General features: G+C 37.5%; 1 pseudogene; it reads left to right on the forward strand.

Moving 5' to 3' along the window:
• The first annotated feature begins 1,830 nt into the window (after positions 1–1,830).
• LOC123816318 lies at positions 1,831–11,959 on the forward strand (annotated as a pseudogene).
• The last annotated feature ends 11,966 nt before the right edge of the window (positions 11,960–23,925 follow it).

The following is a 23,925-nucleotide window of genomic DNA, read 5'->3' on the forward strand; positions in this document are numbered from 1 at the left end:
CTGCTTGTATTCTGTGGAAGCTATACCTTTCTCCAATTGGTGAAAATGCTGGCCACTGTAAACAACCATTCAGACTTTTGGGTCTGTACAGAGTTCCTGACCATGGTCTTCACAGAACTTCCTCTTGTGGAGCCACCCTGCCAACCAGATCAAGTGGAATTGGCTGCAAACATGGAACAACTCTGTCCTCCTCTATAATTGCTCCCATGCCTCGGTGTGTGTACTTGTATGGGAACAGGTAAACCAGACCAAATCATGGCTTAGCTATGCAATCTGGGACAGATTAGAGTGCTTGGTGGCCCCACAGGTAGAGCTGTAGCATTCTGTGCCATTGTACATTGAACACTGCAATAGAACCACCAATGAAACTACCTGAATAATGGGATGGATGCCCAGAGACCTATGCAAAAACATCACCATCTTGACAGCAGAGGATGCCTTGGAGAAACAAAATGCTTCGCTCTGAATGAAGGTTCACCCTGTTCCATGGGGAACCCTTTAGAATTGTGGACCTTGTAGGTGGCCCTACCTATGTTCAACTGGACTAGATGCTGTACATGGGGGAAGACCTAAATCCCAGGACAAGTGATAGACATTCTCCTGGGTATCCTCCAGAATTGAGACTGCATTCAGGCCCACCATTGAGTCAGACAGGCTGACAGGGGTTCTACTCTTTTGTCATATTTGTAACCCTTGCTGGCACAATTCTTATATACACTGCATAACCACTTTAGCAAATCATATTGCCTCAGCTCTTAACCACATAAGAAACACTGTTTCCTTACTTAGTGTTCCAGGATCTCACAAATGAAAAAGGTTGTTTTGCAGATCCACATGGCTCTATATCTCCCCAGTGGCAGCCCAGGAAAGAACCTGTTCCATCTTACATACTGAATGCCATGTGTACATCCCTGATAATTTCCATAATGTGTATCATGCCCTGGCCACTTCAGATGATTAAGTCATGCACATCTCAGCTTTTACCTTGAACCCCTTCACCTCCTGGTGGAATTCTTTGGGGAACTAGTAGTTTCATGTTCTCCTTAATCTTATCAGCCTCTGCCTTTTCCTCCTCCTAGAGTGTATCCTGTACTGTATTTGTGGTATATGGATGCAATGAACCAATGCTTTCACCACCCAGGGACTCCCTGTCTAGAAGAACTAATGTGAAGATTGTGAGGTGGAGGAGCAATGCCAGGTGGAATGTGGGGTAACTAAGAACATGGACCCTCCATGACCTCAGAGAGTAGGTGGCTGCCTGGCCAGCAGCTATAAGAAATGAAGAAAACAGACTCTATCTGAATATAGGCAGATATATCCAGAGATTGCCTTCTCAAGGCAACTGTGTTTATCATAACAATAGAGTTTTCACAGGCTACTGCTGTTCTATCACCCACTGCTGGTCCCCTCTTTAACCCCATAAATAGTGCCAAGGCCAGAGGTTGGGTGTGGTCTCTTCTGCCCAATCTGCTGCCATAGATCACCCCCCCCCCCATAATCTAAGTACAACATGTCCACACCTGCTGGTCCTCTGGGTAGTTTTTTGGAATGTCACTAGCACAAGGGCAGTTCCTCAACTTGAAGTGACTACATTGCAGTTTTCTAAAAGTGTCATTTGTCATAAGAAGAAAAATCACTTCATATATTGGCAACTTTGCAATTCTCACTGCATATCTACTTGGACAAATTTTGAGTCTGCTGAGACTAATGGTACTGGATAACTAAGATGGAAGCATCTTAGTTATTTGTCCTACTTTCTTGACTCTGATTCCAAGAGACTCTCTCTCTCTCTCTGCTGCAGTCACAGGTTGTCATGTTTACATTTGGAGGATGCCACCCATCACTTTGGAGACCCAAGAACTGAAGTGCATGAGCATCACATTTCTGCTGACCGTTGCCAGCTCACGTGGTTTGTCTAAGTCCTGATCCTTTCCTTCTGCTAATTATATGTACTCTCCTTACAATCCGAATTCTTGTGCCTATCTCTAAAATGCATAAGTTCACCAAGAGCAATTTGGGCTTTCAGTGGCCACTCTGAGGAAGATTTGACTGGAAAAAATGTTAATTTAAAAGATACCTTAGAAAAGAAAAGGAATAGATTTCCTCAGATCCAATGAGCACCATTTTTGATGGGTGTGAAGAGCACCCAGATGACATTCTGATTCAAAAATTGCTTCACTAAAAGTGTTTGCTCAAAGCTACTTAGCAACCTGATAACTTAGGCAACAATTAGACTCATTTCCTTAGTAAATCTCCCTTCTTGTGTCCAGATGCTTCTCCATATTCAACTTTCTCTCTTTCTTCTTCTGATCTCTTTCCTTCCTCACCATTGTCAACTTCTTCCTTTTCTCCCCTTTGTCCAGAGCACCTGACTTTTTTTGCTAAACTATCCTACGGTACCAAAATATGAGTGCCTCTAAAGATTCACTCTTCCCATGGGTCAGCTATTCTTACAACTGTAGAGTTTAAATTTTGAACTTTAGCAGAGTTAAGGAATTCTCTAAACATAGTCATGATATGCAACTTCTTATAAAAAAAATTCAGAATTAGTTTGAGTGCATATAACTTAGGGTTACCTGGACTACTTGTTGGTTAGACCCCAGATTTTAAATCCTGGCAGTCAAAAGTTGATTAGACTGACCCAGAAAGGGGTCTACAGAATTCCTGTTTCTCTAATAAACTGGAGGGTTAAATATGTGTAAAATAGTTGCCTCCTAAAAGCCATATCTGAAACATTTCCAATAAAAATTGATTATACTGCAATGTCATCATGAATGAAACCCAAGTCCTGATTTAAAGTATGTTTGATTTAACATGCAGAGCCAGCACTCAGTTCAGTGTCTTTTTTTAGTTACTTTATTGTTGTTCAATTACATTTCTCTGCATTTACTCCCCACCCCTCCCCTCCACTCCAGCCAAACCCATCTTTCTCCCTTGCTTCCACCCTCCCCCTTGGTTTTGTCCATGTGTCCCTTATAGTAGTTTCTGAAAACCCTTCTCCCCACTTTCCCCCCTCCCCTCTGGCTATTGTTAAATTGATCTTAATTTCAACATCTCTGAATATATTTTATTTGCTTTTTTCTTTTGTTGATTATGTTCCAGTTAAAGGTGAGATCATATGGTATTTGTCTTTCACTGTCTGGCCAATTTCACTTAGCATAATGCTCTCCAGTTCCATCTATGCTGTCACAAAGAGTAGGAGCTCCTTCTTTCTCTCTGCTGTGTAGAATTCCATTGTGTAAATGTACCATAGTTTTTTGATCCACTCATTTGCTGATGGGCACTTAGGTTGTTTCCAGCACTTGGCTATTGTAAATTGTGCTGCTATGAACATTGGGGTGCATAGGTTATTTTGGATTGGTGTTTCAGGGCTCTTAGGATATAATCCTAGCAGTGGAATTTCCATTTTTAGTTTTCTGAGAAATCAATTCAGTTTCTTTGTAGAATTCCTGGTAAACTTCAGCCTTTTCCTTTACTGATCATTAACAACCTGAGGCAGTCATTAAAAATGGCAAGGGCCTGACAAATGATCACAAGGTATGAGTTTTGTTAAGCTAATGATAACATCATGCCCTTAGTTGTGTTTAAGCTCCTGAGCCCTAAAGTGAATGACCCTCTGGCCAGATCCTTATTTAACCAGACTGATGGACTTTGAATGTAAGCTCAAGGCATGAAATCAGGATCTGTTGCCCTTACCTCACTCTTGACCAATCAGTTTCACCCACTACTACAAATACCTTAGTCATGATGACATAAATTTTACTCTATAATGCCCCTTGTCTGTAAGCCATTGGGGAGCTGGGTGTTTTGAAACACAAGCTCACCCATTCTCTGAAGTTATATCAATCCTAATAAACTGTTTTTTTTCCTATTAAGCTATTTTCTACACTGACTGTACATTTCTTTCAGTTTCACATGCAGACAAACTGGTTGAGTTTGATAACATGAAAAACAGAAAAAACACTCAACTATAGATATTAAAGTTTCACACACACACACACACACACACACTTTCCAACAACACTCAGGAGCTAAAGAGGATACCAATGCAACAGTGGTAATATTATTTTATTTTGCCATAAAATTAAATCTGATACTGGAGACCTAATACAAAGACAGAAATTAGAATGAGAACTGCCCCCTTTATTTGAAATACAGCACCTGTGAGACCATTCTGAAATAATTTTAGAATAAAAATGAAATAAGACTGAAAATAAATATGCCCTGTAGGTCAAATAGTTAGGTGGCACACTGCCCAGTGGATCACCTTCTGATAAGGACACATAGATATTGTAAATAGAAGATACACGAGAAAAAATATTGTCTCATCTTGCAAAGTAAAAAGACAGAAAAAAATTCTTAACTCAAATTTGTGAGGGTGATTCAACAAGAAAGAAAAAAGTACCCACTCTCTTGTGCTACCTTTAAATACTGAAAGTGATGAGGTGGCCAACCTCATCAATTCTCATTGAATATGGCTGCTACTCTTCCTACATTAAACCCTACTACCTTTACTCAAACTTTCCATCACAGTAAACATACAACAAATTGTAAATGTTTTAAATAACCCACAGCTTTTCCAATCTCCCAGATTTCACTGGTAATGTTTGGGTCCTTGACTGAAAATAGTTCTTCCTGTTCTGTAATATAATCCTTGTACATTTAGTAAGGACAGACTTATTTTGCAAATGGAATTGCAATATAATACGAACAGCAGATGGACTATTTCTTGAGGTTCCAGAGGACTTCTCTATTTATAATTGAGTAATTTCTACTCTGAATATACTTTTGCCTTCTTCATTTATTTGATTTACATCACAAGTAAAGATCTTGACACTATACTGACATTTTATGGGATTAAAAATTCCACTGAAATAGGAAAAATAATTGGAGCAGAGCCTATCAAGGTTCAGATAGCATGGAACTGTTATACAAATTTTCTCAACATTCCTGGAAACAAGAAGCAAAAGAAGGACTCAAAGCTATAGAGAGATGTCTTCTATTTAAAACCCTTCTCATAATCTGAAGTAGCCCTTATAACACTCTTGTCCTAGCAGTAAAGAAATCAAATGAATAAGGATATTGATTTGTTCAACACAATTAAGGCCACCAACAAAATCATCATCCTTTATTCTGCTATACTACTTAACCTCCAAAATAATGGTGTCATCATTTCCTTTTGGAGTCATCTGCTTCACTGCAGTGAATCTTTGCTCTTTCTTTCTCAGTTGCCTCTATCCCAGAAAAGTCAATACCATTTTGCTTTCAATTGGCTGGGGAAAAAATATGCCTAGACAGCCATGCCCCAAAGGTTCAATGAAACCTCCACCTATTTTTTCCAGATCTTTAAGACTTAAAAGATTAAAATTTCCTTTGTGATTTACATTATTATTCACTGTTGCAACACCGTGAATCCTGACATTCACCTGTACTATAAGAACTAGGAGGACATAGTTAATTTTATTCCTTCAGTGGGACATTGTTTGTACTTCACTCAGATTTACTAGAGACTTCCATTGATAAATCTCTTCCAACAGTATTTGTTGGTGGATAATTTCTCAAAGCTGAAATTGGATGCTATCAAGCAAAATATGCTATACCAATCTATTCCATCCTCTGAAATGTAGTTCTTTACCTGAGGTAAAATCAGCCCAGCTGGCAAAACATATTGCACTTACTAAAACTTGCCTTGTAGACAAAAACAAACAAACAAACAAACAAACAAACAAACAAACAAACAAATAGAGAGCAAACAAATATATAGATACCAGGTATGCTTTTGAAGTAGTATGTAAATTTGTGATGCTTTGAAAACACAGGAGGTTTCTTACCCCTGCTGGAACTACTTCCTAAACTTAAGGAATCTTTAGAAGTATAACTAGTTTTTATGAAAGTGGCTATGATAAATGTTGAGGCCCAAGAAAAGAGAGAGAACATGGAAACTAAAAGAAATGCTCTAGCAGATTATGTCACACAAGCAGCCTTAACCAAGGTTAAAACCTTAACTAAAAATGTGAAGTATTTAAAGAGGTTATTATAAAATATCAGTGATTAGCCACTGATTTTTGCACCCTTCATTCAGATAAATTTTGGTGCTACCAAGATGTCTACTAGCTGGTATGAGATTATTCAAATAAATATTAGCTAAATTTCTCCATGAAGCTGCTCCTCATTGTATATGTAAACTGATTACTATCTTAAATCAACATCTGTGAGAAAATTAAAAAAAAATCTCAGGTTATTTTGGGGTTACATGTCACCTGTCAAGAACATAATTCTGGAAAAAACTGTAAAGGTGGGGTGTGACCAGAAACCAACCTTCAAGGGCCCCTTGAAAACCTTCAGATGGATTTTATCAAACTTCCAGCCCCCATGGGATTAAGTACATTTTAGCTATTACATACCTATTTTCAGGGTAGATTGAAGCATTCCTTTTCAAAAACTACAACCTTAACAGTAGTAAAGCTGCTGATTGATTTTTAATTTTTAACCCAGGCATATGAACTTTTATACCAAGTGACTGTAGCACATATTTGAAAAGAATTATAGAAAAACTCTGGGCACTGTCCCTCACTGTCCACCTATGGCCTGCTTCACCACTTGCACCCCTGCCACTGTCCCACAGAAATCCTTTGCTTACACAAAGTCTTTGGACAGATTAGGCCAGTGTCCAGGGCACTGGCTCCTCATCTCACTTGGGCTTACATCAAAGCTGTAAAATTTGGTGCAGGTGCTTGAGCCTTAATGCTTCAAGGAGTAGACCTTTTGCCTGATGCTGTAGGCATTACTGTGGGGCCAGAGAAAGGAATGATGATTATTGAACACAGCAGGGGAAGTCCAAAATTAACAGAAGATGATGTGACCATTGCAAAGTCCATTGACTTAAAAGATAAATATAAAGACATCGGCATTAAACTTGTGCAAGATGTCAACAATACAAATGAAATGGCTGATGATGGCACCACCACTGCTACTGTATTGGCACTTACTATTGCCAAAGAGGGCTTTGAGAAGATTAGTAAAGGTGTTAATCCAGTGGAAATCAGGAAAGGTGTGATGTCAGCTGCTGATGCTGTATGTTTTAAATTTAAGAAGTAGTCCAAAGCTCTGGCAACCCATGAAAAAATAGCTCAGGCTGTTACAATGTCTGCAAATGGAGACAAAGAAATGGGCAATGTAACTTCTAATGCAATGAAAAAGTTCAGAAGAAAGGCTGTCAAAGAGCATCACCACAGTAAAAGATGGAAAACCACTGAATGCTGAATTAGAAATGATTGAAGGCATGAAGTTTGATTGATTTTACATTTATCCATACTTTATTACTACAGCAAAAGGTCAGAAATGTGAATTCCAAGATACTTATGTTCTATTGAGTGAAAAGAAAATTTCTAGTGTTCAGTTCATTGTACCTGCTCTCAAAATTGCCAATTCTCACTGAAAGCCCTTGGTCATAAATGCTGAAGATATTGATGGAGAAGCTCTAAGCATACTTTTTTGAATAAACTAAAAGTTAGTCTTCAGCTTGTACCAGTCAAATCTCCAGGTTTTGATGATGATGATAGAAAGAACCACCTTAAAGACATGGCTATTGCTACTGGTGGTTCGGTGATTGGGAAAGGACTGACTCTAAATCTTTTTAAAGTATTTTTTATTGATTATGCTATTCTATTTTTCTCACTTTATCCCCCCCTCCACACTGCCACCCCAACCCGCCAGCATGCCCTGCCCTCCGTTAGTTCATGTTGATGGGTTGTACATGTAAGTTCTTTGAGCCCTCTGTTTCCTATACCATTTTTATCTCTCCCTGTCTATTTTATGCCTACTAATTATGCTTCTTCTTCCCTGTAGCTTTTCCCCCTATTCTTCCTTCCCCCCTCCCCAATGAAATCTCTCCATGTGGTGTCCATTTCTCTGATTCTGTTCCTGTTCCAGTTGTTTGCTTAGTTTTTGTTTTCATTGTTTTTCTTTTCTTTTAGGTTCATTCATTGATAGTTGTGAGTTTGTTGTCATTTTACTTTTCATATTCTTGATCTTCTTTTTCTTAGATAAGTCCCTTTAGTATTACATGTAATAATGGGTTGGTGGTGATAGGCTCCTTTAACTTGACCTTATCGGGGAAGAACTTTTTCTGCCTTTCCATTCTAAATGAAAGCTTTGCTGGATAGAATAATGTTGAATGTAGGTCCTTGCCTTTCATGACTTCAAATACTTCTTTTCAGCCCCTTCTTGCTTGCAAGGTTTCTTTTGAGAAACCAGCTAATAGTTTAATGGGCAGCCCTTTGTGGGTAACCCTCTCCTTTCCTCTTTTTAAAAAAAATTTTATTTTAATTGTTGTTCAAGTACAGTTTTCTGTCTTTTACGACCACCCCAGGCCACCCACACTTCCCTCCCCATCTCCCTCCTATTTCCATTCCCCCTGGTTTTTGTCCATGTGTCCTTTATATTTGTTCCTGTAAATCCTTCCCCTTTTCCCTTGAAATTCCCCTGAAATTCCATCCCCTCTCCCCTCTGGTCACTGTCAACCTATTCTTTATTTCAGTGTCTTTGGTTATACTTAGCTTGTTTGTTTGTTTTGTTGATTAGGTTCCTGTTAAAGGTGAATCATATGGCATTTGTCTTTCACTGCCTGGCTTATTTTGCTTAGCATACTGCTTTCTGGTTTCATCCATGCTGTTGCAAAGGATAGGAGCTCCTTCTTTCTTTCTGCTGCATAGTGTTCCATTGTGTAAATGTACCATAGTTTTTTGATCCATTCGATTATTGATGGGCACCTAGGTTGCTTCCAGCACTTGGCTATTGGAAATTGTGCTGCTATGAACATTGGGGTGCATAGGTTCTTTTGGATTGGTGTTTCAGGTTTCTTAGGATATAACCCTAGCAATGGAATTCATGGGTCAAAAGACAGATCCATTTTTAGTTTTCTGGAAAAATTCCATGTTTTCCACAATGGTTGTACCAGTCTGCAATCCCAACAACAGTGCACTAGGGTCCCCTTTTCTCGACACCCTCTCCAACACTTGTTGTTTGTTGTTTTGTTTACGATGGCCATTCTGACTTGTGTGAAGTGGTATCTCACTGTGGTTTTAATTTGCAGCTCTCTGATAGCTAGTGATATTGAGGATCTTTCCATGTGTCTCTGGATCCTCTGTATGTCCTTGGAGAAGTATCTGTTCAAGTCCTTTTCCCATTTTTTAATTGGGTTGCTTGTCTTCTTGGAGTGGAGTCGTGTAAGTTCATTATATATTTTGGAGATTAAACCCTTGTCTGAGGTATCATTGGCAAATATGTTTTCCCATATGGTTGGTTTTCTTTTTATTTTAATAGTGTTTTCTTTAGCCGTGCAGAAGCTTTTTATTGTGATGAGATCTCATTTGCGTATTCTTTCCTTTATGTTCCTTGCTCTAGGGGACATATCAGTAAAAATGTTGCTGCATGAAATATCTAAGATTTTTCTGCCTATGTTCTCCTCTAGGAATTTAATGGTGTCACAGTTTATATTTAAATCTTTTATCCATCTTGAATTTATTTTTGTGTATGGTGTAAGTTGGTGCTTGAGTTTCATTTTTTTTTTGCACGTAGCTGTTCAGTTCTCCCAACACCATTTGTTGAAGAGGCTATTTTTACTCCATTTTAAGTTGCTGTCCCCTTTGTTGAATATTAATTGATTATAGGGACTTGGGTTTATTTCTGGGATCTCTGTTCTGTTCAACTGCTCCATGTGCCTGTTTTTATACCAGTACCAGGCTCTTTTGATTATAGTGGCTTTGTAACACAGTTTGGTATCAGGTATTGTGATCCCTCCTACTTTACTCTTCTTTCCCAAAATTGCAGCAGCTATTTGGGGTCATTTATGGTTCCATATAAATTTTTGAAGTGTTTGTTCTATGTCTGTGAAATATGCCATTGGTACTTTAATAGGTATTGCATTGAATGTGTAAACTGCTTTGGGTATATGGACATTTTGATGATGTTAATTCTTCCAATCCATGAACACCATGTATGTTTCTATTTCTTTGTGTCTTCCTTAATTTTTTTCTTCAGTGTTGTGTACTTTTCTGAATACAGGTCTTTTACTTGTTTGGTTAGGTTTATTCCTACATGTTTTATTTATTTATTTATTTTTTTTGCTATAGCAAATGGGATCTTTTCTTGGTTTCTGCTTCTGCTGTTTCATTCTTGGTATACAAAAATGCCTTTGATTTCTGGATATTGACTTTGTATCCTGCTGTTTTGACAAATTCATCTACTGGGTCTAGCAATTTTTTGGCTGAGTCTAGGATTTTCTATGTACACTATCATGTCATCTGCAAACAGTGACAGTTTTGTTTCCTCTTTCCAAATTGGATGCCTTTTATTTCCTTTCCTTGCCTGATTGCTGTGGCTAAAACTTCCAATACTATATTAAATAGATGTGTTGAACGTGGACATCTTTGTCTTGTTCCTGATCTTAGTGGAAAAGATTTTAGTTTTTGCCCATTGAGTATGATGTTGGCTGTAGGTCTCTCATATATAGCCTTTATGATGTTGAGGAATGCTCCCTCTATTCTCACTTTGCTGAGTGTTTTTATCATAAATGGGTGTTGTACCTTATCAAATGCTTTTCCTGCATCTATTGATATGATCATGTGATTTGTCTTTGCTTTTGTTTGTGTAATGTATTACATTTACTGATTTGCGAATATTGTAACATCACTGCATCCCTGGAATGAATCCAGCTTGGTCATGGTGTATGATGTTTTTAATGTATTTTTGGATGTGGTTTGCAAATATTTTGTTGAGGATTTTAGCGTCAATGTTTATCAGCTGTATTGGCCTGAAGTTCTCTTTCTTTCTTGTATCTTTATATGGTTTTGGGATTAGGATTATGCTGGCTTCATAAAAAGAGTTTGGGAGTCTTCCGTCATTTTGGATTTTTTTGGAATGGTCTGTGACTCTAAATCTTTAAGATGTTCCACCTCATGACTTACAAATAGTTGAGGTTATTGTGACCAAAGATGATGTCATGCTCTTGAGAGGAAAAAGTGACAAAGCTCAAACTGAAAAAGGTATTCAAGAAATCATTGAGCAGTTAGATATAACAACTAGTGAAAATGAAGAGGAAAAACTAAGTGAATGTCTAGCAAAACTTTCATTTGGTGTAGCTGTGCTGAAGTTTGGTGGGACAAGTGATGTTGAGGAGTTAACAGGCAGTGGAAGACAAATACCATATAATATCACTGTTAAGTGGAACATAATTAACAAAACATACAACCAGGCAAAATAGAACAAGAGGCATTGAAGGTAAGAAGAAACCATAAGTAACCAGAGAGGAGGTGGGAGGGGATAATGGGGCAAAGTGGGGAAGGGTTTTGAGGAAGAACTCTAAATTGCACATGGACAAAACCAAAGGGGGGTATAGTCAGGGGAGGGTGATGGGGATGGCTGGGTAAAGGTGAGTGGTGGAAGATAAATGTAAACAACTGTACTTGAACAACAATAAAATAATTTTAAAAAAGAGTTAACATATTATCTCAATGCCACATGAGCTCCTGTTGAAGAAAATATTGTTCTGGGAAGAGGTTTTGCCCTGCTCCATTGCATTCCTGATTTGGGCTTATTAACTCCAGCTAATGAAGTTAAAGAAATTGGCATAGAAATTATTTTATAAAGCACTCAGAATTCCTGCAATGACCATATCTAATAATGCACATATTGAGGGATCACTGATAGTTGAGAATATTATGCAAAGTTCCTCAGAAATTGGCTATGATGCTATGCTTGGACATTTTGTGAATAAGGTGGCAAAAGGAATCACTGATACAACTAAGGTTGTAAGAACTCTTTATTGGATGCTGCTAGAATGGCCTCTCTGTTAACAACAGCAGAAATTGTAGTCACAGAAATTTCTAAAGAAGAGAAAGACCCTAGAATGGGCAGGATGGGTGGAATGGGAGGTGGTGTGGGAGGTGACACATTCTAATCCCAGAATTATTCATTAGAATTGTGATAGGAAGCTCAAGGCAATGCTCCTCACCTATAACTTCAGAGATGCCAGTTAAAGGAAATGACTGCAGAAAAGTCTGGCTAATATTTAAGAGAATCACTACAACCATCAGTTACTGGTTTCAGTTGACAACATACAATGGTATACAGCTGTCATTGTCCATGCATAGAGATAATTTCTTTTCTTTTTTATTTATTTATCTAATTAATTGATTTTCTTCACACTTTTTATTGTTGGTCAAGTACAACTGCTTCCATTTCCCCCACCACTCTATCCCACGCCAGCCATCCCCACTTCTCACCCTCGATCCTTCTCCTCCTTTGGTTTTGTCCATGTGTCCTTTATACATGTTCCTGACAACCCTTCTCCCTTTCCCCCCATTATGCCCTCCCACCCCTCCACTGGTTACTATCAGTTTGTTCCTAAGTTCAATGTCTCTGGTTATATTTAAATGTCATGGGAAATATGTAGAAGGCAGGAGACCTCACTTAAGGGTGAAATGCAATGGTGGCTATGTCATCAAGATAGACCAAAAAACTACTATCCTATTAAAATTCTTCCCCTCTAGCTTTTCTCTAAAAAGTGGCAGGACTGTAAAAATGTGCATTATTTTCTGGTAAATTACAGTGGAAATCTGTGTATTTGTTCATGAGAATTAAAAGATTCATACTGATTTATTTCATTACAATAAACACCAGAGAAAGTAATAATGCTATGCCATTTATTATATAGCATCGTCAACCTTTTTATATGTTAGACAAAATCCTCACGGTTTGCTAATGGTATATAGGCCTTAAAACCTTTACCCAATAATGTTCATTTTTTTTCTAAAATAGTACAATCTTCTTGTGACTGCATGAGTGGTCTGGTCTTTAAATCTTCTGTAAGAAAATAATCAGAAGTGTAACCATAGATCTGTGGGATTTTATTTTCAGAACAGATAACAAAAAACAAATTAACAAACACTTGCTGCTTGTGTACAATTTAAAAGGCTTCATCCTGGTCATGTGTAATAGAATGAATATATGAGCAGGCATGTTTATACCTGGTACTGTAACAAGTCAAACAAAATACGAAGTTGGGAGTAGGTACACAAACTACAAAAATCTGGATTAAACTTCCCTACTAGGCTTTATTTTGTTTTGTTGTAACTGGATCTCTAATTAAATTTCTTTTTTAATTAGCTCCTGGAAAACAAGAATTAATCCACTGGAAAGGAATAGATTTAAAAAATGTTGATACTTTCAGTAGTAAACCGGAAATGAACAATGTTAATTACATTTATGTAACTGTCAGTGGTTTTCTTTCCCCACAACTCCAACATCTTTCTCCTTCTTCCTCTCTTCCTTCCTCTTTTCCCTGGTTTTAGCCTTTCTTCTTCTCTCTCTTTTTTTGTCATTATCTTTTATTTTTTCCAAGTTTAAGATCTATTTTACCTTGTCAAATGAATAGATGTATAATAAAGTACAGAAGTACTTTGAAGAAAGGAATTCCATATGACACCAGATTCAAGCTTATAGTTTTAGATTCAATTGCATTTAACAATAGTGTTTAACTGTATCTGAAGTACTGCAATCTTTTGGTGATTACATAAGTGGCCAGTTTCATAAATCTTCTTTATGACTGTTTAAATGATTGTTGATTAGGCTTAGTGTCTTACTTAGGTTATATAGTAGGGTACATCCCTGGAATTACACAGGACTATTCAATGCCAACTGCCCATGCCTAGATAGCCTCACATAAAACATTCTCATGATTCTATAGCTTTGAGTGTACATAACATATTTCACTGTAAATCATAATTTACCTTCTGTCTGTACTTCCCCACTACATGGATGCTGATTGGTGGGGAGAGTTGAATATTTTATCCTATTTTAGCATACTCAGGCAGAGCGAAGCGCTGTAGAATATGGTTCAAACTGAGTAGTTTCTATGTAAAAGTGAAGTATGTCATACTATCCTATGTCTAATACATTAAACTATGCATGTGTCAAAAGAAAAATTCTGTTGTGAGAATTGACCAAGAATTTATGGAGACCATGACTGTAAATATTCCCACCCCCTCAGCTCCAGACTCCCATTAGAGAAACTCAAAATAAGGAGCCAAATATTTTCTTTTGGCCTTGAACACTTGCAGTTTTTGATCAAAATGAGTCCAAGTAGCAATGGATGACTTAACTCAGGAGAATGGTATAATAGTTGTGAATATACAGTGTGTATTTAAGCACCAGAAACAAGAATTCCCTTTTCCACACAATAGCAGAACAATCTGTAATTTCAGTAAACACATTGGTCAACTCCATTAGGATAGAAGGTTATTGTCTGAAGATTACTCCAACCTAGGAAAATACCAAAATATGGTTTATGCAAAAATTGTGGCAGAGAAATTTCCAGTAATATAATCCACTTTGTCCAGAATCCCCATCAGTCCCAGTTACATTGATCTTGGTAAGACTCAGAGTACCAGAAATAGGAAAGCAGCAAAGTCTGTCTGGAAATCAACACTTAAAAAAATCTTATTATATATTTTTTTCATTACCATTTAGTTCCCTTGTACTCCTATCCCTCCTGCAATCACCATACTGTTGACTATGGCCATGAGTTCTTTTCTCCTTTTTGCACAGTCTCTCTAGCCCCTCAGCTCCCCACCCCCACTAGCTGTCATCCTGATTTCCATCTATGAGTCTGTCCATACTTTCCTTTTCAGTTCCGTTTGTTCATTATATTCCACATAAGAGTGAAATCATATAGTGTTTGTCTTTCTCTGGCTGGCTTATTTCAATTAGCATAATGTTCTCCAAGTCCATCTGTACTTTCACAAAAAGTAAAAATTTCTTATGGCCTAGTAGTATTCCTTTTTGTAAATGTTCCATAGTTGTTATATCCACTCATCTATTGATGAACACTTGGGATGATTCCATATCTTGGTGATTGTAAATAACACTGAAATGAACACAGGGGTGTTTATATTCTTTTAAATTAGTCTTATGGGTTCCATCAGTTATATCCCAAAAGTGAGATCACAGGTATATCAAAATATACCTGTCAAATGGCAGGTATATTTTTAATTTCCTGAACTATTTCCATACTGCTTCCCACAGTGGTTGTACCATTCTTTATTCCCACCAACAGAGCACAAGAGTTTCCCTTTCCTACATCCTGGTCAGCCCTTGTTTTTTGCTGATTTACTGAAGATGGTCAGGTTGACAGGTGTGAGATGATATCTATTATAGTTTTAATTTTCATTTATGTGATTATGAGTGACATTGAGCATATTTTCATATGTGTATTGGTAATCTCTATGTCCTCTTTGGAGATGTGTCTATTTTGGTCCTTTGCCCAGTTTTTAATTGGGTAGTTTGTTTATTGGTGTTGAATTTCATAAGTTATTTTTCTTTTTGTATTTTATATAAAATTCTTTTATTTTTCTCTTTTCTCTCTCTCTCTTTTACTGTTATTCAAGAAGAGTTGTCTCCATTTTCCCTCACCACTCACCCTCATGACAGCCATTCCCACATCCCACCCTCGATCCTACTCTCCTTTGGCTTTGTGCATGTGTCCTTTATACATGTTTCCTGGTGGACGTTCCCTGTTATCCCTCATTATCCCTCTCCACCCTCCTCTCTGGTTACTGTCAGTTTGTTTTTATTTCACTGTCTCTGGTAGTATTTGGCTTGCTTGTTTTATTGATTAGGTTCCACTTGTAGGTGAGATCATATGGTTTTAGCCTTTCTATGCCTGTATCATTTCACTTAGCATTATGCTTTAGAGTTCCATCCAGGCTGTCTTGAGGGGTATGAACTCCTTCTTTCTAACTGCTGCATAATATTCTATTGGGTAAGTGTACCACAGTTTTTTGATACACTCGTTTACTAATGGGCACTTAGGTGGCTTCCAGGCTTGGTTATTGTAAATTGTGCTGCTATGAACATTGGGGTGAGTAGGTTCTTTTTGAAAATATATTTTATTTATTATGCTATTACAATTGTCCCATTTTCCTCCTGTTTATGGCCCTCCACCCTGTACCTCCCTCTCACCACCATTCCTCCACCTTAGTTCATGTCCATGGGTCATACATATAAGTTCTTTGGCTTCTCCTTTTCTAATACTATTCTTAACCTCCCCTTGTCTATTTTGTACCTACCATTTTTGCTTTTTTTTTAAGATTTTATTTATTTATTTTTAGAGAGGGAAGGGAGGGAGATAGAGGGAGAGAGAGACATCAATGTGCATTTGCTGGGGGTTATGGCCTGCAACCCAGGAATGTGCCCTGGCTGGGAATTGAACCTGCGACACTTTGGTTCGCAGCCCGCACCCAATCCACTGAGCTACACCAGCCAGGGCTCCATTTTTGCTTTTTATTCCCTGTATCACTATTCTCCACCCACCCCCTCTCCACTGATAACATTCCATGTGATCTCAATTTCTGTGAATCTGTTCCTGTTCTTGTTGTTTTAGTTTCTTTTTTCTTTTATTTTTTTCTTTCTTTTTTTTAGGTTCAGTTGTTGACAGTTGTCAGTTTGTTGCCATTTTACTGTTCATAGTTTTCATCACCTTTTTCTTAGATAAGTCCCTTTAGCATTTCATATAATAAAGGCTTGGTTATGATGAACTCCTTTAATTTGACTATACTCAGGAAGCACTTTATATGTCCTTCCATTCTAAATGATGGCTTTGCTGGATAGAGTAATCGTGGATGTAGATCATTGCCTTTCATCACTTTGAATACTTCTTGTGAGTCCCTTCTTGCCTGAAAAGTTCCTTTTGAGAAATCAGCTGATAGTCTTATAGGAACTTCTTTGTAGGTAACTCTGCTTTTCTCTTGCTGCTTTTAAGATTCTCTATCTTTAACCTTTGGCATTTTAATTATGATGTGTCTTGGTTGTGGACCTATTTGGATCCAACTTGTTTGGTACTCTCTGTGCTTCTTGGACTTGTATGTCTATTTCCTTCACCAAAATAAGGAAGTTTTCTCTCATTATTTTTTTTCAAATATGTTTTCAATTTCTTGCTTTTCCTCTTCTCCTTCTGGCACCCCTATGATTCAGATATTGGAACATTTCAAGTTGTCCCAGAGGTTCCTAAGACTCTCCTTGTTTGTTTTTGTTTGTTTGTTTGTTTTTTAATTCTTGTTCTTCATTCTGTTCTGGTGGAATGTTTATTTCTTCCTCCTGGTCCAAACTGTTGATGTGAGTTCCAGTTTCTTTCCCATCATTGTTGGTTCCCTATACATTTTCCTTTATTTCATTTTTCATAGCCTTCACTTTTTACTCTATTTTGTGACCATACTCAACCATTCCTATGAGCATCCTTATTACCAGTATTTAGTACTGTGCATCTGATAGGTTCACTATCTCTTCACCATTTAGTTGTATTTTTTCAGGAGATTTGATCTGTCCTCTCATTTGAGCCACATTTTTCTGTCTTGGTTTGCCTGTTCATAAGGGGTGGAACCTTAGGGTGGAGAGGGGAGACACATGTCACTGCATTGGGGAGACACATGTCACTGTGTTGTGGTGCTGTATGTGGGAGAGGGGTTGGAGAGGAAATAATGTCACTTGTTCAGCTTTCAAACACTTCCTCCACTACCCACAATCAAAACGGGCCATTCTGGTGCTGATTCCCAGGTGGGTGGATTTATGTACAATGTAGGACCCTGTGGGTCTCTCCAATGAACTCTCCTGTGAGGCTGGGAGTTTCTATGGCCACCTCAATGCCCAGGGTTTTTTTCAGTCAGACATTTTGAGGTGTTGTTTCCCTGTGCTGGAGCCCTGAATTGTAGTTTGTCTCTTTCCCCAGTTGTTCCTCCTGGTTCATCTGCACACAAATGTGGAGCCACCTGGTACACCTGCCACTCCTTTCCTGGTCCACAGACTGCAAACTTTCCACGCATCCTTTCTGCCTCAGCTGTTTGTCACCACCCTTCCAACTAGGTTGGATGAATGTATCTTCTTTAACTCTTTGATTGTTGGACCTCCATACAATTTGATTTTCTAGCAGTTGTGGTTATTATTATTGTTTCAAATCTGCTATTGTTCTTCTTTTGGTTGTGTGAGGAGGCAAAGTGGTTGTCTACTTACAGCTCCATCTTGGCCAGAAGTCTTTCCATATATTCTTCTGAATTGGTGTTTCAGGATCCTTAGGTTATAACCCAAACATTGGTATTGCTGGATCAAAAGGCAGTTCCATTTATAGTTTTCTGCAAAACTTCCATACTGTTTCCCCAGTGCCTGCACCAGTCTACACTCTCTCCAACTAGGGTTCCCTTTCTACTCAACCTCTTCAACACTTGTTGTTTGTTGATTTATTTATGGTGGCCAGTAGCACAGGTGTAAAGTGGTATCTCATTGTGGTTGTAATTTGCATCATTCTGATGGCCGGTGAGCATCTTTTCATATGTCTCTGGACCCTTTGTATGTTCTCCTTGGAAAAGTGTCTGTTCAGGTCTTTTGCCCATTTTTTAGTTGTGTTGTTTGTCTTCCTGCAGTAAAGTCATGTGAATTCTTTACACATTTTGGAGGTCAAACCCTTGTCCAAGGTATCATTGGCACATATTTCCCCATATGGTTGATTCTCTTTTCATTTTAATGCTGTTGTCTTCAGTCTTGCAGAAGCTTTTTATTCTGATGAGATGTCATTTGTTTATTCTTTCCTTTATGTCCCTTGCTCAAGTAGACTTATTGGTGAAAATATGCAGTGTGAAATATCTTAGCTTTCTCTCCCTATGTTCTCCCCTAGGACTTTTATGGTGTCATGACTTATATTTAAGTCTTTTATTCACTTTGAATTTATTTTTGTATATGGTGTAAGTTGGTGGATGAGTTTCTTCTTCTTTTTACTTTCTTTTTTTTTCTTTTTGGCCTGTTCCTATCTAGATCTCCCAACACCATTTGTTGAAGAAGCTATTTTAACTTCATTTTATGCTTCTGTCCCCTTTGTCAAATATTAATTGACCATAGAGACTTGGGTTTATTTCTGTGCTCTCTATTCTGTTCCATGGTCTATATATCTTTCTTATGCCAGTACCAGGCTGCTTTGATTACAGTGGACTTGTAATATAGTTTGATATCAGGTATTGTAATCCTTCCTACTTCTTCTTTCTCAAAATTGTCGTGACTATATGGCATCATTTACGGCTCCATAGACATTTTTGAAATGTTTGTTCTAATCTGTGAAATATATTATTGATATTATAGTAGGGATTGCATTGAATCTATAAATTGCTTTGGGTAGTATGGGCATTTTGATTATGCAAATTCTTCCAATCCATGAAATGGTATATGCTTCCGTTTATTTTTGTCTTCCTAAATTTCTTTCTTCAGTGTTGTGTAGTTTTCTGAATACAGGTCTTTGACCTCCTTTGTAATGTTTAATTTTAGGTGCTTTAATTTTCTTGTTGCTATGATTTCTGATTGTGATCTTTCAATGTTGGCATATATTAATGGTTTTATTTCTGAATATTGACTTGGTATACCCCTGTTTTGCTAAATTTATTTATTGGGTCCAGTAATTTTTTGATGGAGCCTATAGGATTTTCTATCTACACTATCATATCATCTGCAAATAATGACAGTTTTCTTCCTCCTTTCCAATTTGGATGCCTTTTATTTCTTTTTCTTGTCTGATTGCTGTGGTTAGGACTTTCAAAACTATGTTGAATAGAAGTGGTGAAAGTGGACACACTTTTCTTGCTCCTGATCTTAGTAGGAAAGTTTTTAATTTTTACCCATTAAGTATAATTTTGGCTGTAGGTTTCTCAAATATGGCCTTCATTATGTTGAGGTGTGCTCCTTCTACTCCCATGTTGCTAAGTGTTTTTATCATAAATGGGTTCTGTACCTTATCAGATGCTTTTTCTGCATTTATTGATATGATATGTGGTTTTTGTATTTTCTATTTATGTGATGTATTAGTTTATTGATTTGTGAATATTGTATCATCCTTGCTTCCCTGGACTGAATCCCACTAGATCATGGTGTATGATGTTTTTAATGTAATGCTGGATGCAGTTTGCCAATATTTTGTTGAGAATTTAAGTGTCTATGTTCATCAGCAATATTGGCCTGAAGTTTTCTTTCTTTGTTGTGTCTTTATTTGATTTTCAGGTTAGAATGATGTTGGTTTCATACAAAGAGTTTGGGAGTTTTCCTTCTTCTCGGATTGTTTGATTAGTCTGAGAAGAATAGAGGTTAGCTCTGCCTTGAAAGTTTTGTATAATTCTCTTGTGAAACCATCTGGTCCAGGGCTTCTGTGTGCTGACGGGTTTTTTTTTAAATTAGTATTAATATTACTGCTTTGATTTTCTTTGATATTATTGATTTGTTCAGGCTTTATGCTTATTTTCATTCACTGTTGGGAGATTGTATTTTTCTAGAATCTTCCTAGTTTGCCCTTGCTTTCAAATTTCTTGGCATACAGTTGTTCATAGTAATTTCATACAATCCTTTGTATCTCTGTAGTATCAGTTATAATCTCTCCTATTTCTGATTTGTGTTTATTTGGGTCTTCTCTCTTTTTTTCTTGGTGAATCTGCTTAAAGACATTTAGATTTTGTTTATCTCTTCAAAGAACCAGCTACTGGATATACAGATCCTTTGGACTGCTGCTTTAGTTCCTATGTAATTTAATTCTGCTTTGATCTTTGTTAATTCCTTCCTTCAACTTGCCCTGATTTTCATTTGTTGTTGTTCCTCCAGATCTTGTAGATGTAGGGTTAGATTGTTTATTTGAAATGTTTCTATCTTTTTTTAGGAGGGCCCATTTCACTGTGAACTTCCCACTCAGGATTGCCTTCATTGTGTCCCATAAGTTTTGGGCTGTTTTGTGTTCATTTTCATTTGTTTGTGTGTGTGTTTGTATATATATAATCAGTTAATTCTATTTTATTTGTAATCAGTTAATTCTGTTTGACTTAGAGCATTGTGCAATGTCACAATATCCTTGTTGATATTTTGTTTGGAATACCTATCCATTTTTGACAGTGGGGCATTGAAATCCCTTAGGATATGTGTTTTGATGTCTGTATCTTTCTTGAGTGTTCCAAGATTTTCATAATGTATTTGGGTGCTCATATTTTGGATGCATATATGTTTATAATATTTCTCTCTTCTGGATGGATTCCTAACTTGATAATTATGAAGTGTCCTTGACTGTCTCTTTGCATAGCTTTTGTTTTGAAGTCTATTTTGTATGATATAGGTACTGTTATTCCAACTTTTTTCCTGTATATTTTATTGGAATATGTTCACTTCCAAGCCTTTACTTTCAGCCCCTGTAGGTCTTGTTTTCTGAGGACTGTCTCGAAAGCAGTATATGTCCGGGTCATGTTTTCTTATCCATTCAGCTACCACAGGTCTTTTGATTGGAACATTTAATCCATTAACATTTAAGATTGTTATTGATAGATGTTTATTAATTTCCCCTTGGTACTTGTGTTCCTCTTTCTCATTCTTTTCCTTCTTTTTCTTATAGCAGTCCCTGTAGCATACCTATCTTGCCTGCTGGTTTGGAGTAGGTGTATTGTTTGAGGCTTCTTTTGTCTGGGAAACTCCTTATTTTCCCTTCCATTTTAACTGATAGCCTTGCTGGGTAGAATAGTCTTGGTTGCAGGCCTTTGCTTTTCATTACTTGCAATATGTTTTGACTTTCTCTCCTGGCCTGCAGTGTGTGTGTTGAGAAATCAACTGCTTGCCTTATCAGAGCTCCCTTGTGTGTTACTTCTGGTTTCTCCCGTGCTGCTTTTATGATTCTCTGTTTGTCTTTGAAACTTGGCATTTTAATTATGATGTGTCTTGGAGTTGGCCTCTTTGTGTTCATATTGATTGGTACCCTCTGTGCTTCCTGAAGTTGACTGGTTTTTCCCCTCTCCAGGTTTCAGAAGTTTTCTGTCATATTTTTAAACAAGTTTTCTATCTGATACTCCTTTTCTTCTCCTTCTGGTATCCCTATGATTCAAATGCTGTGTTTCTTGTTGTCCTGCAGTTCCCTTAAGATATCTTCATATCTGTCTAGTCTTTTTTCATGTAGCTGTTCTACCTGGGTGTTTCTTTCCATTTTGTCTTCCAGCTCACTAATTTGGTCCCCTGCTTCATCTAGCCTGCTTGTAATTCTTTCTAGTGTGTTTTTTTTAATTTCATAAATTGTTTTCATTTCTTTCTGGTTCTTGTTTAGCATTTTGATTTCTTTTTTCATACTGTGTAGTTTTTGCTCAGTTCCTTGTAGTTGTCTGTGAGTTCCTTGAGCATCTTTATAACCATTCGTTTTGAATTCTATATCTGATAGTTTGCTTGCCTCTATTTAATTTAGCTCTTTTAGTGGGGAGTCTTCCCATTTCTTTTTGACTGAACATTATTTCTTTGTCTCTCCATTTGTGTTGACTCTTTTCATTTGTTTCTGCTATTTCTGATGCTCTACTTTAGTAGGTGTCTTTGTAGGGTGGACTTCTGTGGTAGGAGTTCTAAGGGATTCAGAGGGGTGGTCTCTTTAAGTTTCTTGTCTAATTGTTCTAGATTTGGTCTTTTTTGTGAGATCTCTCATTTTTACATGGGTGTTTAACTATTGGTGGCACCTTTGTTAGTAGGGTTCTCTCCTCCAGGGGGTTTATTGGTGTTCACAGCTCCCGACCTTATCTTACATGTGATCAGTTGGCAGGGCAAAGGCCAAACTGATTAAAACTGCAGGGGAGTGTTCTATGGAATTTAAAGTACCAAAAAGTAGATGAAAGAAAGGAGATCCTTTGGATAAATATAGTGATAACCATGATAGTTCACCCAACTAGCCATTTTTTAATAAAAGGTGAAAAAGAGATACAACTCTTATTAGAGGTGAGAAGGAATGCAAGCTGAGTCCAGAAAATAGAGCGCTTGTGCGAGGTTAGATGGTGAGATACAGTGGGAGTAAAGGATGGAAACTAGGCATAATGTCCAACTGACTACAGTTACAATAACAGTAAGAAAGCTCAGGAAGACAGTGAAATGGGTCAAGACCAGGGAGGAGTGCTGTAATGTATTTGCAATAATGTGGAACAACAATTATTTATAATTAAATAGGAATAACAATATTGTTACAAGAAATGTATGATCTGAATAAAAAGAGTAGAAATTAAAAGACCAAGAATAGTGTGTTATTGGAATATAAGCAAAGTGAAAGAAGAAAAATCAAAATGCAATATGAGAGAACAAGGAATACCAGTCAAACAATTCAATTAAACAAAAAATCAAAATGAAGAAAACTAAACAGAAAGAAGAGAAAACTAAACAGAAAGAAGAGAAAGAAGAGAAATAAAAGAAATAAAAATATGAAAACAACAACAATAATAAACAATAACATGTAAATTCTATAGGATAGCAAAGTGAAGTTTGTCTCAGTTTCCCAGTTTTTGTCCTTAGCATTGTGATCCCTCTCTGGATCTGTTTTTTGGTCCTTTCACAGCTCCAGGTCTTATTGTCTCAAACTTGGGAAAAGAAATAAAAAAAAAACTTCCTGCAGATTTTAAACACACTAAGGGAGTTTTACTGGTCTTCCTGGGTGCTGCAGGCAGAAGAGGGTGGGCTTCGATTTTTTCCTTTCCTGGGGTTTTACAAGGATGGGTGTAGGTCTGGGCTGCAATATTCACAGGCACAGCCTCCAGCCAAGGCCTTCAGAGTGCTGCTGGTCCCCCACTGTCCAACTGAACTAGGCTAATGCCATTAATTCATCATGCTGTTCTGCCTGGAGGTGCCCTGATTAGAAGAAACTCAACCCCGCCTCCTCCCTCTTTGCTGGCCTGTCTTGAATACTCTCAAAGTCCCTTCAGGGCAGTTTAGTTCCCCTATTAAATTAAGCCTCTGGGGATTACCAGCCCTCTGAGCCCCTGCTGCCCCACTTTGTTCAGGCCACGAGGCACCCTGCTTTAGAGCAAATTGCACCACTCCTCCCTCTTTGATGGTCAGTAGCTGATCAAG

This window comes from Phyllostomus hastatus, unplaced genomic scaffold (assembly GCF_019186645.2).
Source record: "Phyllostomus hastatus isolate PE091 unplaced genomic scaffold, TTU_PhHast_1.1 phas_contig_2, whole genome shotgun sequence".
Lineage (NCBI taxonomy): Eukaryota > Metazoa > Chordata > Mammalia > Chiroptera > Phyllostomidae > Phyllostomus > Phyllostomus hastatus.